Raw genomic sequence first — 14128 nt, 5'->3', positions numbered from 1 at the left:
ATGTCAACATGCCAGTTAAAGGGATGCTAGCTGTCTCCATAGACTTCCAGTCATTGCGCTAATGCTATGGCTCCAGAAACTACAGTCAACTTCCTTCTAACTGCACGCAGAGACATTAAAATGGTATCCACGACTCTGAGTAAATAGAAACAAAGGGCATTGCCAGAAATGTCCCACTATAGCTTTAAAGCTGGAATCCGTAGTGGTGAAACTGTCACATCCGATATTACAGCAACAAGGAAATGACTTCAAACAACGAACATGTTTCAGACCCTGTTTTTTTTCCCTCGGATATCATTGCATTCATAATAGAACAGCAGAGTGTGTATTTTATTTTATCACGATGCTGGATGCTCCTCTCCTCCATTTCATAAACAAAAAAACTAACCAATATCAAATGTGCTGGGGACAACAGTGGCCCTATTTCCATTTATGCAGATTTCAGCTTTAAGGACATATGTCTTCCTGTCCGTTATTTTAGTTCTTATGAGCTAAGTTAACACACAGTTTTATGGAAGCTGATATACTGACAGACTGGAACATTCTATAAAATAAATTCATGACAGTGGATTTTACAAGTCTTTCATGGTACCCACACTATTAGAGCACAGCAGAGCACAGCAGCATACAACTCATTCTGTTCAACACAAATTACTTTAAATGCCACAAGACTCTTTAAATGTCAATGTGTTTTATTTTTACATAAAAGTGAACTGTGAGCTGACTAATGGTACATTTTTCCAAGTTCAATATAGTTGTCAGGGCCTCATAGCAGAGGGCCCATCGAAAAACACTCCTTCAGTTATGTCCGAAATATGTAATTTACATAAGTATTCAGACCCTTTACTCAGTACTTTGTTGAAGCACCTATGGCAGCGATTACAGCATTGAGTCTTCTTGGGTATGACGCTACAAGCTTGGCACCCCTGTATTTGGGGAGTTTCTCCCATTCTTCTCTGCAGATCGTCTCAAGCTCTGTCAGGTTGGATGGGGAGCGTTGCTGCAAAGCTATTTTAAGGTCTCTCCAGAGATGTCCGGGTTCTAGCTGGGCCACTCAAGGACATTCAAAGACTTGTCCTGAAGCCAATCCTACGTTGTCATGGCTGTGTGCTTAAGGTCCTGTTGGAAGGTGAACCTTCGCCCAGTCTGAGGTCCTGAGCGCTCTGGAGCAGGTTTTCATCAAGGATCTCTCTGTACTTTGCTCCATTCGTCTTTCACTCGATCCTGACTAACCTCCCAGTCTCTGCCGCTGAAAAATATCCCCACAGCATGATGCTGCCACCAACATGCTTCACCGTAGGGATTTTGAAAGGTTGCCTCCAGACTTGACCCTTGGCATTCAGGCCAAAGAGTTCAATCTTGGTTTCATCAGACCAGAGAATCTTGTTTCTCATGGTCTGAGAGTCTTTAGGTGCCTTTTGGCAAACTCCAAGCGGGCTGTCACGTGCCTTTTACTGAGGAGTGGCTTCCGTCTGGCCACTCTACCATAAAGGCCTGATTGGTGGAGTGATGCAGAGATGGTTGTCCTTCTAGAAGGTTCTCCCTTCTCCACAGAGGAACTTTGGAGATCTGTCAGAGTGACCATTGGGTTCTTGGTCACCTCCCTGACCAAGGCCATTCTCCCCAATTGCTCAGTTTGGCCGGGCGGCCAGCTCTAGGAAGAGTCTTGGTGGTTCAAAACGTATTCTATTTAAGAATGATTGAGGCCACTGTGTTTTTGGGGACCTTCAATGCTGCAGAAATGTTGGTGTACCCCCTTCCCCAGATCTGTCAATCCAATCAATTGAATTCACCACAGGTGGAGTCGAATCAAGTTGTAGAAACATTTCTAGGATGATCAATGGAAACAGGATGCAATTGAGCTCAATTTCGAGTCTCATAGCAAAGGGTCTGAATACTTATGTCAGTCTTTTACCAAATAGGGCTTCTTCTTCTGTATACCACCCCTACCTTGTCACGACACAACTGATTGGCTCAAATGCATTAAGAAGGAAATAAATTCCACAAATTAACTTTTAACAAGGCACACCTGTTCATTGAAATGAGTTCCAGCTGACTGCCTCATGAAGCTGGTTGAGAGAATGCCAAGAGTGTGCAAAGCAGTCATCAAGGCAAAGGGTGGCTACTTTGAAGAATCTAAAATATAAAATACATTTAGATTTGTTTAACATTTTTTTGGTTACTACATGATTCCATATGTGTTATTTCATAGTTTTGATGTCTTCACTATTATTCTACAATGTAGAAAATTGTAAAAATAAGGAAAAACCCTTATGAGTAGGGGTGTCCAAACTTTTGACTGGTACTGTATATATTTCCTGTCCTAGATACAAGGCAGACATTTCAAACCCTTATTCCTATATGATTTATTGTTTTACTGTCTTTTTTGCCATTTATGAATGTGTTATTCAATGTGTTTTTATGGGCTTTAGTAGTAAAGACCCAATTAATGTTAATTATTAAAAATGTTATATCTAAAGGGGTCTTAAAATTCTAAATCAAATAGGTAAATGATCCATGGTATGACCTTCTTAAAACAGCTTAGAATGTCATACCGGACCCAATTTCTGCCTGCTTGAACGGCAATAGCTCAGATACACATGAAACATGAAATTAACCGGGGAATTGATAGAACATTGCTCAGAGATCTACAAAAACACTTTACCATTACAAATAGGTAAATATTTCCTTGAAGAGCCCACAGCTGCACACAATATATGTAATCCAAGACCAAACTGGTTAAACAGTCGGAAAACTAGCTAAGTGAAACCGTAATATAAAATGATAACTACATTCAGACAAAATCATTCATACACTCAAGAGATAAACAACTCCATAACATAGATGTTGCAAAACAGTCTGTCACGCCCTGGCCTTAGTTATCTTTGTTTTCTTTATTATTTTAGTGTAGGTCAGGGTGTGACATGGGGGATGTGGGTGTTTTTGTCATGTCTAGGGGTTTTGTATGTTTATGGGGTTTTGTCTAGTCTAGGTGTTTGTTTGTCTATGGCTGCCTAGATTGGTTCTCAATTAGAGGCAGCTGTTTATCATTGTCTCTGATTGGGAACCATATTTAGGCAGCCATATTCATTGGGTATGTCGTGGGTGATTGTCTATGTCATTACGTAAGTTGCCTGTGTCTGCACTTGTCGTAGTATAGCTTCACGTTAGTTCGTTTGTTGTTTTGTAAGTCTGTTTAAGTATTCTTCGTTACGTTATAATAAATAGAAGAATGTATTTATATCACGCTGCGCCTTGGTCCTCCTCTCTTCCAACATACGGCGATCGTGACACAGTCTAAAATGTTCTTCTACATTTCTGGTAAACATCACTACAATAAATTTGCATTAGCTGTCACCCTGGCCTGATATTGGCTACACTATCTAGCTACTTCCCTCTCTTTACTGGCCTGATATTGGCTACACTATCTAGCTACTTCCCTCTCCTTACTGGCCTGATATTGGCTACACTATCTAGCTACTCCCCTCTCCTTACTGGCCTGATATTGGCTAAACTATCTAGCTACTCCCCTCTCCTTACTGGCCTGATATTGGCTACACCACCTAGCTACTGCCCTCTCCTTACTGGCCTGATATTGGCTACACTACCTAGCTACTGCCCTCTCCTTATTGGCCTGATATTATCTACACCACCTAGCTACTGCCCTCTCCTTACTGGCCTGATTTTAGCTTCACTATCTAGCTACTTCCCTCTCCTTACTGGCCTGATTTTAGCTTCACTATCTAGCTACTGCCCTCTCCTTACTGGCCTGATTTTAGCTTCACTATCTAGCTACTGCCCTCGCCTTACTGGCCTGATTTTAGCTTCACTATCTAGCTACTGCCCTCGCCTTACTGGCCTGATTTTAGCTTCACTATCTAGCTACTGCCCTCTCCTTACTGGCCTGATTTTAGCTTCACTATCTAGCTACTGCCCTCGCCTTACTGGCCTGATTTTAGCTTCACTATCTAGCTACTTCCCTCTCCTTACTGGCCTGATTTTAGGTACACCACCTAGCTACTTCCCTCTCCTTATAGGACAGCAGTGCTCAGCAAGCGGGAGCAAAGTACAATGTGCCGCATTTTGTTGTGCTGCCAGCTTGAAGCGAAAAACTCTCCTCATTTTGAGTAGTAGACTCTGGCACGGTGACATCCAGATGGTTACTAGTACCATTTAATACCAATATGACAAGTTATTTCTTGTATAGGCTGCTATCCTACTCTTAATGAAATCAAGTGGGATGGGACAAATTGGCCACTTTAGCTACCGCCGACAACATGTGATACAGCTGCCCGGCTTGTCGTTATGTTAGCTAATTGGCATGTCCCGGTGACATCCAGATTGTGAACAATACTACAAGTTATTTCCCTCGCCCATCAAAATAAACATAACTTTCTTTTACAAGTTTTAACTAGCGCCATGCTGCTGTTGTTGCCAGCTGGCCATCACAAAGTAGCTAGCTGGGAAGGGCTCATCAGGACAACTGACTGAAGTAACTGAACCCAATCCTTTCATCTCCACTCGACTCTCATCTGCACGACATACTGTACATCGTCAATTTGCGCGCCAGGCGTGTCCGTATAGCATCTCCCTGAAATCCTGCTGTTAGATTAGGGAGGAATTACTCCAGAGAAACCCCCTGGGGACAAGCGTTCCAGTCACTCTCCAACTCTGTACCATAGCAGCTCAACCTGAGCATGGCAGTACTGTGAGAGAACCCAAGCTAGTTTCGAAGGAGGAAATACAGGCCTGGATATCAGCTGCTCTCCAGCTCTGTACTGTACCATGGCAGCACAGCCAGGTGCATCCAGGCCCAACACCATGGAAATCCAACCCAGCACCACCAATACTGCACAGATGGGCATAGTTAGAACCACAGTGGCCTCAGAGTCATAACCTAAGGAAACGTTAATGTATGTATGTACTGTACAGAAAGAGTTTCAGCACCCTCTACACATACAGACACCAGGAAGCTATAGTACATATACAAGACTTCCCACGGTTACCACTAAATACTTCAATGTGCTGTGATGTTCAATGATATTCTGAAAAGAGTGCCATTTGGGACACTTCTAGAGTCCTGCTAGGAGGCTGTATCTGTATCATTATACCCTGAATGAGCAGTCTGGTCCAATGAGAAGATAGTAATGAACATACCTAACCAGTCTGGTCCAATGAGCAGACAGTAATGAACATGCCTGAGCAGTCTGGTCCAATGAGCAGACAGTAATGAACATGCCTGAGCAGTCTGATCCAATGATCAGACAGTATGAACATGACTGAGCAGTCTGGTCCAATGAGAAGATAGTAATGAACATACCTAACCAGTCTGGTCCAATGAGCAGACAGTAATGAACATGCCTGAGCAGTCTGGTCCAATGAGCAGACAGTAATGAACATGCCTGGGCAGTCTGGTCCAATGAGCAGACCGTGTGAACATGTCTGAACAGTCTGGTCCAATGAGCAGACCGTGTGAACATGCCTGAGCAGCCTGGTCCAATGAGCAGACCGTGTGAACATGTCTGAGCAGTCTGGTCCAATGAGCAGACCGTGTGAACATGCCTGAACAGTCTGGTCCAATGAGCAGACCGTGTGAACATGTCTGAGCAGTCTGGTCCAATGAGCAGACCGTGTGAACATGCCTGAACAGTCTGGTCCAATGAGCAGACCGTGTGAACATGTCTGAGCAGTCTGGTCCAATGAGCAGACCGTGTGAACATGTCTGAACAGTCTGGTCCAATGAGCAGACCGTGTGAACATGTCTGAGCAGTCTGGTCCAATGAGCAGACCGTGTGAACATGTCTGAGCAGTCTGATCCAATGAGAAGACAGTAATGAACATTCCTGAGCAATCTGGTCCAATGAGAAGACAGTATGAACATGACTGAGCAGTCTGGTCCAATGAGAAGACAGTAATGAACATTCCTGAGCAATCTGGTTCAATGAGAAGACAGTATGAACATGACTGAGCAGTCTGGTCCAATGAGAAGACAGTAATGAACATTCCTGAGCAATCTGGTCCAATGATAAGACAGTATGAACATGACTGAGCAGTCTGGTCCAATGAGAAGACAGTAATGAACATTCCTGAGCAATCTGGTCCAATGAGAAGACAGTATGAACATGACTGAGCAGTCTGGTCCAATGAGAAGACAGTACTGAACATTCCTGAGCAATCTGGTCCAATGAGCAGACCGTGTGAACATGTCTGAACAGTCTGGTCCAATGAGCAGACCGTGTGAACATGCCTGAACAGTCTGGTCCAATGAGCAGACCGTGTGAACATGTCTGAGCAGTCTGATCCAATGAGAAGACAGTAATGAACATTCCTGAGCAATCTGGTCCAATGAGAAGACAGTATGAACATGACTGAGCAGTCTGGTCCAATGAGAAGACAGTAATGAACATTCCTGAGCAATCTGGTTCAATGAGAAGACAGTATGAACATGACTGAGCAGTCTGGTCCAATGAGAAGACAGTAATGAACATTCCGGAGCAATCTGGTCCAATGATAAGACAGTATGAACATGACTGAGCAGTCTGGTCCAATGAGAAGACAGTAATGAACATTCCTGAGCAATCTGGTCCAATGAGAAGACAGTATGAACATGACTGAGCAGTCTGGTCCAATGAGAAGACAGTAATGAACATTCCTGAGCAATCTGGTCCAATGAGAAGACAGTATGAACATGCCTGAACAGTCTGGTCCAATGAGCAGACCGTGTGAACATGTCTGAGCAGTCTGGTCCAATGAGAAGATAGTAATGAACATACCTAACCAGTCTGGTCCAATGAGCAGACAGTAATGAACATGCCTGAGCAGTCTGGTCCAATGAGCAGACCGTGTGAACATGTCTGAACAGTCTGGTCCAATGAGCAGACCGTGTGAACATGCCTGAGCAGTCTGGTCCAATGAGAAGATAGTAATGAAAATACCTAACCAGTCTGGTCAAATGAGCAGACAGTAATGAACATGCCTGAGCAATCTGGTCCAATGAGAAGACAGTATGAACATGTCTGAGCAGCCTGGTCCAATGAGCAGACCGTGTGAACATGTCTGAGCAGTCTGATCCAATGAGAAGACAGTAATGAACATTCCTGAGCAATCTGGTCCAATGAGAAGACAGTATGAACATGACTGAGCAGTCTGGTCCAATGAGAAGACAGTAATGAACATTCCTGAGCAATCTGGTTCAATGAGAAGACAGTATGAACATGACTGAGCAGTCTGGTCCAATGAGAAGACAGTAATGAACATTCCTGAGCAATCTGGTCCAATGATAAGACAGTATGAACATGACTGAGCAGTCTGGTCCAATGAGAAGACAGTAATGAACATTCCTGAGCAATCTGGTCCAATGAGAAGACAGTATGAACATGACTGAGCAGTCTGGTCCAATGAGAAGACAGTACTGAACATTCCTGAGCAATCTGGTCCAATGAGCAGACCGTGTGAACATGTCTGAACAGTCTGGTCCAATGAGCAGACCGTGTGAACATGCCTGAACAGTCTGGTCCAATGAGCAGACCGTGTGAACATGTCTGAGCAGTCTGATCCAATGAGAAGACAGTAATGAACATTCCTGAGCAATCTGGTCCAATGAGAAGACAGTATGAACATGACTGAGCAGTCTGGTCCAATGAGAAGACAGTAATGAACATTCCTGAGCAATCTGGTTCAATGAGAAGACAGTATGAACATGACTGAGCAGTCTGGTCCAATGAGAAGACAGTAATGAACATTCCGGAGCAATCTGGTCCAATGATAAGACAGTATGAACATGACTGAGCAGTCTGGTCCAATGAGAAGACAGTAATGAACATTCCTGAGCAATCTGGTCCAATGAGAAGACAGTATGAACATGACTGAGCAGTCTGGTCCAATGAGAAGACAGTAATGAACATTCCTGAGCAATCTGGTCCAATGAGAAGACAGTATGAACATGCCTGAACAGTCTGGTCCAATGAGCAGACCGTGTGAACATGTCTGAGCAGTCTGGTCCAATGAGAAGATAGTAATGAACATACCTAACCAGTCTGGTCCAATGAGCAGACAGTAATGAACATGCCTGAGCAGTCTGGTCCAATGAGCAGACCGTGTGAACATGTCTGAACAGTCTGGTCCAATGAGCAGACCGTGTGAACATGCCTGAGCAGTCTGGTCCAATGAGAAGATAGTAATGAAAATACCTAACCAGTCTGGTCCAATGAGCAGACAGTAATGAACATGCCTGAGCAATCTGGTCCAATGAGAAGACAGTATGAACATGTCTGAGCAGCCTGGTCCAATGAGCAGACCGTGTGAACATGCCTGAACAGTCTGGTCCAATGAGCAGACCGTGTGAACATGTCTGAGCAGCCTGGTCCAATGAGCAGACAGTATGAACATGCCTGAGCAGCCTGGTCCAATGATCAGACAGTATGAACATGACTGAGCAGCCTGGTCCAATGAGCAGACAGTATGAACATGTCTGAGCAGCCTGGTCCAATGAGCAGACCGTGTGAACATGTCTGAGCAGTCTGATCCAATGAGAAGACAGTAATGAACATTCCTGAGCAATCTGGTCCAATGAGAAGACAGTATGAACATGACTGAGCAGTCTGGTCCAATGAGAAGACAGTAATGAACATTCCTGAGCAATCTGGTCCAATGAGAAGGCAGTATGAACATGCCTGAACAGTCTGGTCCAATGAGCAGACCGTGTGAACATGTCTGAACAGTCTGATCCAATGAGAAGACAGTAATGAACATTCCTGAGCAATCTGGTCCAATGAGAAGACAGTATGAACATGACTGAGCAGTCTGGTCCAATGAGAAGACAGTAATGAACATTCCTGAGCAATCTGGTCCAATGAGAAGACAGTATGAACATGACTGAACAGTCTGGTCCAATGAGCAGACCGTGTGAACATGTCTGAGCAGCCTGATCCAATGAGCAGACAGTAATACAATGACTGGGAACACTGAGAGGGAGAAGAACTAGCAGTGAAATAGAATACAATGCCTCTAACCGACACTGAGTTGGGAAGGGAAGAGAGATAGAGGGGAGGGAGGGAGACAGAGATGAGAAAGAGAGAAAGACAGAGGTAGAGACATATATAGAGAAAGCTAGAGAGAGAGAGAGAAGGAGAGAGACTGAGCGAGAGAATAGGAGGGGAGAGAGATATAATGAGAGAATGATAAAAAAAGAGAGGTACTAGTGGCAGGACTCTACTCCGGTATCATCCCCTCATCCATCAAGTTCGGAGGAGAGGAGGAGAGTGGCTACTCCCCAGGGAGTACTTCTGCCTCTGGTCTACATATGAGAGAGAGTCTATTGTTCATTTACAGCTACACTGAGTCTGTATCCGTGTGTTAGAAAGTGTATCCCATATCTATGCCTTTCCATTCAAGAGGGACTAGTGCCACTGGTTTAGATTGAAGGTGACTTTTTCCCCTATTCATTCACAGACTACTATGCCTCTATGCCAATGTGTGTTGTTATAAAATCTATCCTCTATGCCTTTGGATGCAACAGCAATTAATTCCTTGTTCATTTACAGGCTACTCAATGTGTTAGAAAGTGTATCCCCAATGCCTTTGGATGGAGGGAACAGCTTCCAATCCCTTGGCTGTAATTTATTTTCCTGGCTAGAGCAGTGGGCTGAGGGCTGAGGTAAGAGGCTCCTCCCCCCGCTACACTCCCACAGACTACCATCTGCCTCAGTGTTGGACAAGTCCCTGTTAACCCCTGCAAGCACACACAAACAAGCAGGGCGTGCACACACACACACACACACACACACACACATGCAGGCACATGAACACACACACAAAGACCACGATAGCCCCCGACTCTGTGCCCCAGCGGCCTGCATTTTTAATGAAGAGCGCCTCTGAACAAAACAGCTTGCAGGGCTATAATAGCTGAAGGCTGGAACCTCCAGCTGTAGAGTTAGTCAGCTCATGCCTAGCTCCCTCCCTCCATTCTTCCCTCCATTCCTCCCTTCCTCCATCCCTGACTCCCTCCATTCCTCCCTTCGCCAACCCGGATGAAGAAGAGGTGAAGACTGGGAAGAGAGAAGGGGAGGACAGAGAGGAAGAGGGGACAATAGAGGGTAGGAGGGAAGGAGAGAGGGGAAGGAGAGAGGGGAGGGGAGAGGGGGAGAGGGGAGGGGGAGGGGAAGGAGAGACGAGAGGGGGAAGGAGAGACGAGAGGGGGAAGGAGAGAGGGGAGGGGAAGGAGAGAGAGGAAGGGGGAAGGAGAGAGGGGAAGGGGGGAGGAGAGAGAGGAGGGAAAGGAGGGAAAGGAGAGAGGGGAGGGTGAAGGGTGAAGGGAAGGAGAGAGGGGAGGGGGAGGAGAGAGGGGAGGGGAAGGAGAGAGGGGAGGGGAAGGAGAGAGGGGAGGGGGAGGGGAAGGAGAGAGGGGAGGGGGAGGGGAAGGAGAGAGGGGAGGGGGAGGGGAAGGAGAGAGGGGAGGGGGTCTGTGGTTCTCAAGCTCCAGTAACGATGGAAGAATGAAGACAGAGAGAGGAATGAAAAGAGAGAGAGAGGAATGAAAAGACAGAGAGAGGAATGAAAAGACAGAGAGAGGAATGAAAAGACAGAGAGGAATGAAAAGACAGAGAGAGGAATGAAAAATGAAAAAAAAGGACAGGAAAAGGGGAAGGAGGAGGGAAGACACTGATTGAACATGAAACATCTCTCTCTCTCTGTCTCCCCCTCTTCTCCTCTCTCCATCTCTGTCTGTTCTGCAATAACTGTCACTTCCCAGGAGTTCACTAGGATTGTTCATCACCCCTCGGTTATACACAGTGAATAATGTGATTCTCTGAGCGAAAGAGAGAGAGGGAGAGAGAGAGAGAGAAGGGGAGAGAGGGAGGAAGGGGGAGAGAGCAAGAGAAAGAGCGAGGGATGGAGCAGGAGAGAAAGAGAATGATAAACAGAGAGAGGAAGTGCGCAAGTGAAGAGAGGAACTAGGCCTGAGGCTATGTGTTCTGTTGGGCTAAGCATTCCCCAGTTACCGTCAGAACGCGACAGAGCATCACCAACATACATACCGTACATACAGCACTCTACCAGGGAGGATGCTCCTCTTCTCCTCTACAATCTCCCTGTGTTGTCTATGTGCATTGTGGATGGGGAGAGAGAGTGAGAGAGAGTGGGAAAAGAGGGTGTGGAAAGAAAGTGTGTGAGAGAGAGAGAGAAAGCTAAAGAGGGATGGAGAGAGCGAGAGAGAAAGTGGAAAAAGAGAAAGATAAATAGAGAGATAGAGAGAGAACAAAATAGGTTGATGTGAACAGAGTGTTAGCTGTCTGATTGACAGCCTGTGCTCTGGCTGGGGAAAAATTTGGAACATTTGTTCGGTTGGTTGTAAATGTCTGCCTGGCTACCCAGACTCCTTGCTCTGGCTGATCGCTACGCCACACCCACGGGCGCTAGTTTCTTCCTAAGAATGTGTCTGGATCTGAGTACCTCCCTGACCCTTCACTGAATGCGAGCACTTTTGCGGCTTACTGATTGGTTCAGAAACTGATGTGTTGGGCCAGAACCAGAAACACACGTGGGTAAAGTGGAGGTTTGAAAATAAGTCATTGGCTTTGATTCCCTGATTGGTTAGAGACGATCCAATCACTGATGACTTTGTTTTGTACAACTCATCTTGTGCTTCTCGTCACCATAAACAACTTCAATGATGGCAGTCTCAGACTAAAGTAGCGAATGACAGAGCAGAAAAATAATTCTTCAGGCTATGTAAATGTCTGTCATCTCCCCGCCTGTGATGCTTGCATCAACGTCAATGTTAGCCACAGTTAGCCTCTCCAGAGCAGAGGAGAGGAGACACTGGAGCTGGAGGACAAGCTTTAAGAAGGGCTAAAACTGAACAGACAGGCAGAGAGATCCACTAATGCAGCATCCGCTGGTGCTATCGCAGACACTATAAGCACAACCGTTACACTGCACACTAAAAAATGAGGGTTCCCGCAAGGTTTCTTTGGGTAGGGTAATGGTTCTATGTGGAACCATACTGACTCAAATAACCCTTTGAACCCTTCAATGGTTCTTTACAATTCACAAAGGGGCTCTTTGGGAAGGGTAATGGTTCTTTACAGTTCACAAAAGGGCTCTTAACCTGTATGGTTCTTCAAAATTATCTACAAAGAATCTTTCAGATTGAGAAATTTTCTTTATAGAACCATTCTCCATAAAGGTTCTATAAATAACCATAAAAAAGGGTTCTATATAGCCCTAAAAAGGGTTCTATATAGCCCTAAAAAGGGTTCTATATCGCCCTAAAAAGGGTTGTAACCAATGTTCCCCGGGACTGCCGCACAGAAGCTCGAGATTGAACTTCACTCAACTTTAAAGTTTTCCCCTTTAGTTAAGACTATCAACGTTTCCCTCTACTGTGGGACTTGCCCATACTCAACACTTTCAATGCAACATACCGAAACAAAACAAACTATGCAAGACTTAGTATGTAAAACGGACTATGCAAGAGATTTTCTTATAGGCAGAATGCGCCGGAGTAGGATTCTATTGCATTGACAGGCTTGAATAAGCTAAGTAGACAATGGGCAGAATATAGCATCATTTGTCTGATTCTCTGTAATAATGGTATGGGAATAATAATTAACTTTATTTTGTAAAGTAGTTTCTTGCAGCAAATAACACATTTTCAGTCACCTCCTTGTCTGAAGTGGATAAACAGGTTAATGTCAAGCATATTTTTTCCAAAAACCTCATGGAATGTAGGCCTACATTGAACACCACACATTGGCTGCTACTGTAGGCTGAATGATAGGACAGCTATTTCCATGTTAAAATGTTAGGGGATGCATTTTTTCCATTGTTTTTGATGGTAGGCCACTAGTAGGCCTACATTATGATCAAATAGCCACAGCAGCCTACTTGGCCACTGTTATAACTGTAACTTAAAGCAGGTACAGCCTCAGTGTTCACCGTAAAACTGTAACTTAAAGCGGGTAAAGCCTCCGTGTTCACAGTAAAACTGTAACTTAAAGCAGGTACAGCCTCAGTGTTCACTGTAAAACTGTAACTTAAAGCGGGTAAAGCTTCAGTGTTCACCGTAAAACTGTAACTTAAAGCGGGTAAAGCCTCCGTGTTCACAGTAAAACTGTAACTTAAAGCAGGTACAGCCTCAGTGTTCACTGTAAAACTGTAACTTAAAGCGGGTAAAGCCTCAGTGTTCACCGTAAAACTGTAACTTAAAGCGGGTAAAGCCTCAGTGTTCACCGTAAAACTGTAACTTAAAGCGGGTAAAGCCTCCGTGTTCACAGTAAAGGTGCACCAGAAGATGCACATAATTTTCACAACGTTCAAGTTTGCGCTTAGACGACCTGACATTTGCTCAGTGCCAAAGAAAAGTGAGGAAACCATACTGTCTTACAAAGGCAGAAACGCAGTAAACACGTAAATTTGTTAGCCTCAAAATCTGACTTCAAACTCTTTTTCTGTCTAGACAGTCAGCAATTTCTGATACTCCATGATATATTCTGATCAACTGGCTTGTTCTTGTGTCAGGAAACTAAATACCACAGATCAAAGATTTTTGACCAAATTTGTTGTCATTGCGTTTTGCCTTTGTAGGGCAACATAGCGGAACCCTGTTTTGGTGCTATGTAGAACCTTTTTCAATAGAACCTTAGGAAAGGGTTTTTTATAGCACCATAGAGGTTCCACTTGGAACTCTATGATTATGGTTCTTTATAGAACCCTTATCTGGTCCTCCCACTATTTGTTTTGTGTGTGCTCAGATCAACACGGAGAGAGATGGTATATTTAGAGGGTGTATTTTTTTTATATATGCAGAAATCAAGAGTACTGTTTCTCTGTTCCCCCTTCATTTTGGCTGGAGGGAATTTGTGTTGAGTCAACAAACTGGCTAAAATGAAGTCACATTGTAATATTCAACATAGAAAATAACCCTTTGAACAAGCCACGTGTTGAATCACAAAACAAATATTTAAATAAATACAGTATCACTGGCATTTTGTGAATAGAGGAATAGGATCAGGTAAACATATTATTGCCTTATTTCAGGGTTCAATATATAATTTACTCATGCATGTTGCATGTGCTGTGAAATGGATTACCATAATCCCCATTAAAATAGCAATCATTTTAA

Source organism: Salvelinus namaycush, chromosome 18, assembly GCF_016432855.1.
Source record: "Salvelinus namaycush isolate Seneca chromosome 18, SaNama_1.0, whole genome shotgun sequence".
Lineage (NCBI taxonomy): Eukaryota > Metazoa > Chordata > Actinopteri > Salmoniformes > Salmonidae > Salvelinus > Salvelinus namaycush.
The sequence above is the reverse complement of the archived record's forward strand: the minus strand, read 5'-3'. Positions refer to the sequence as shown.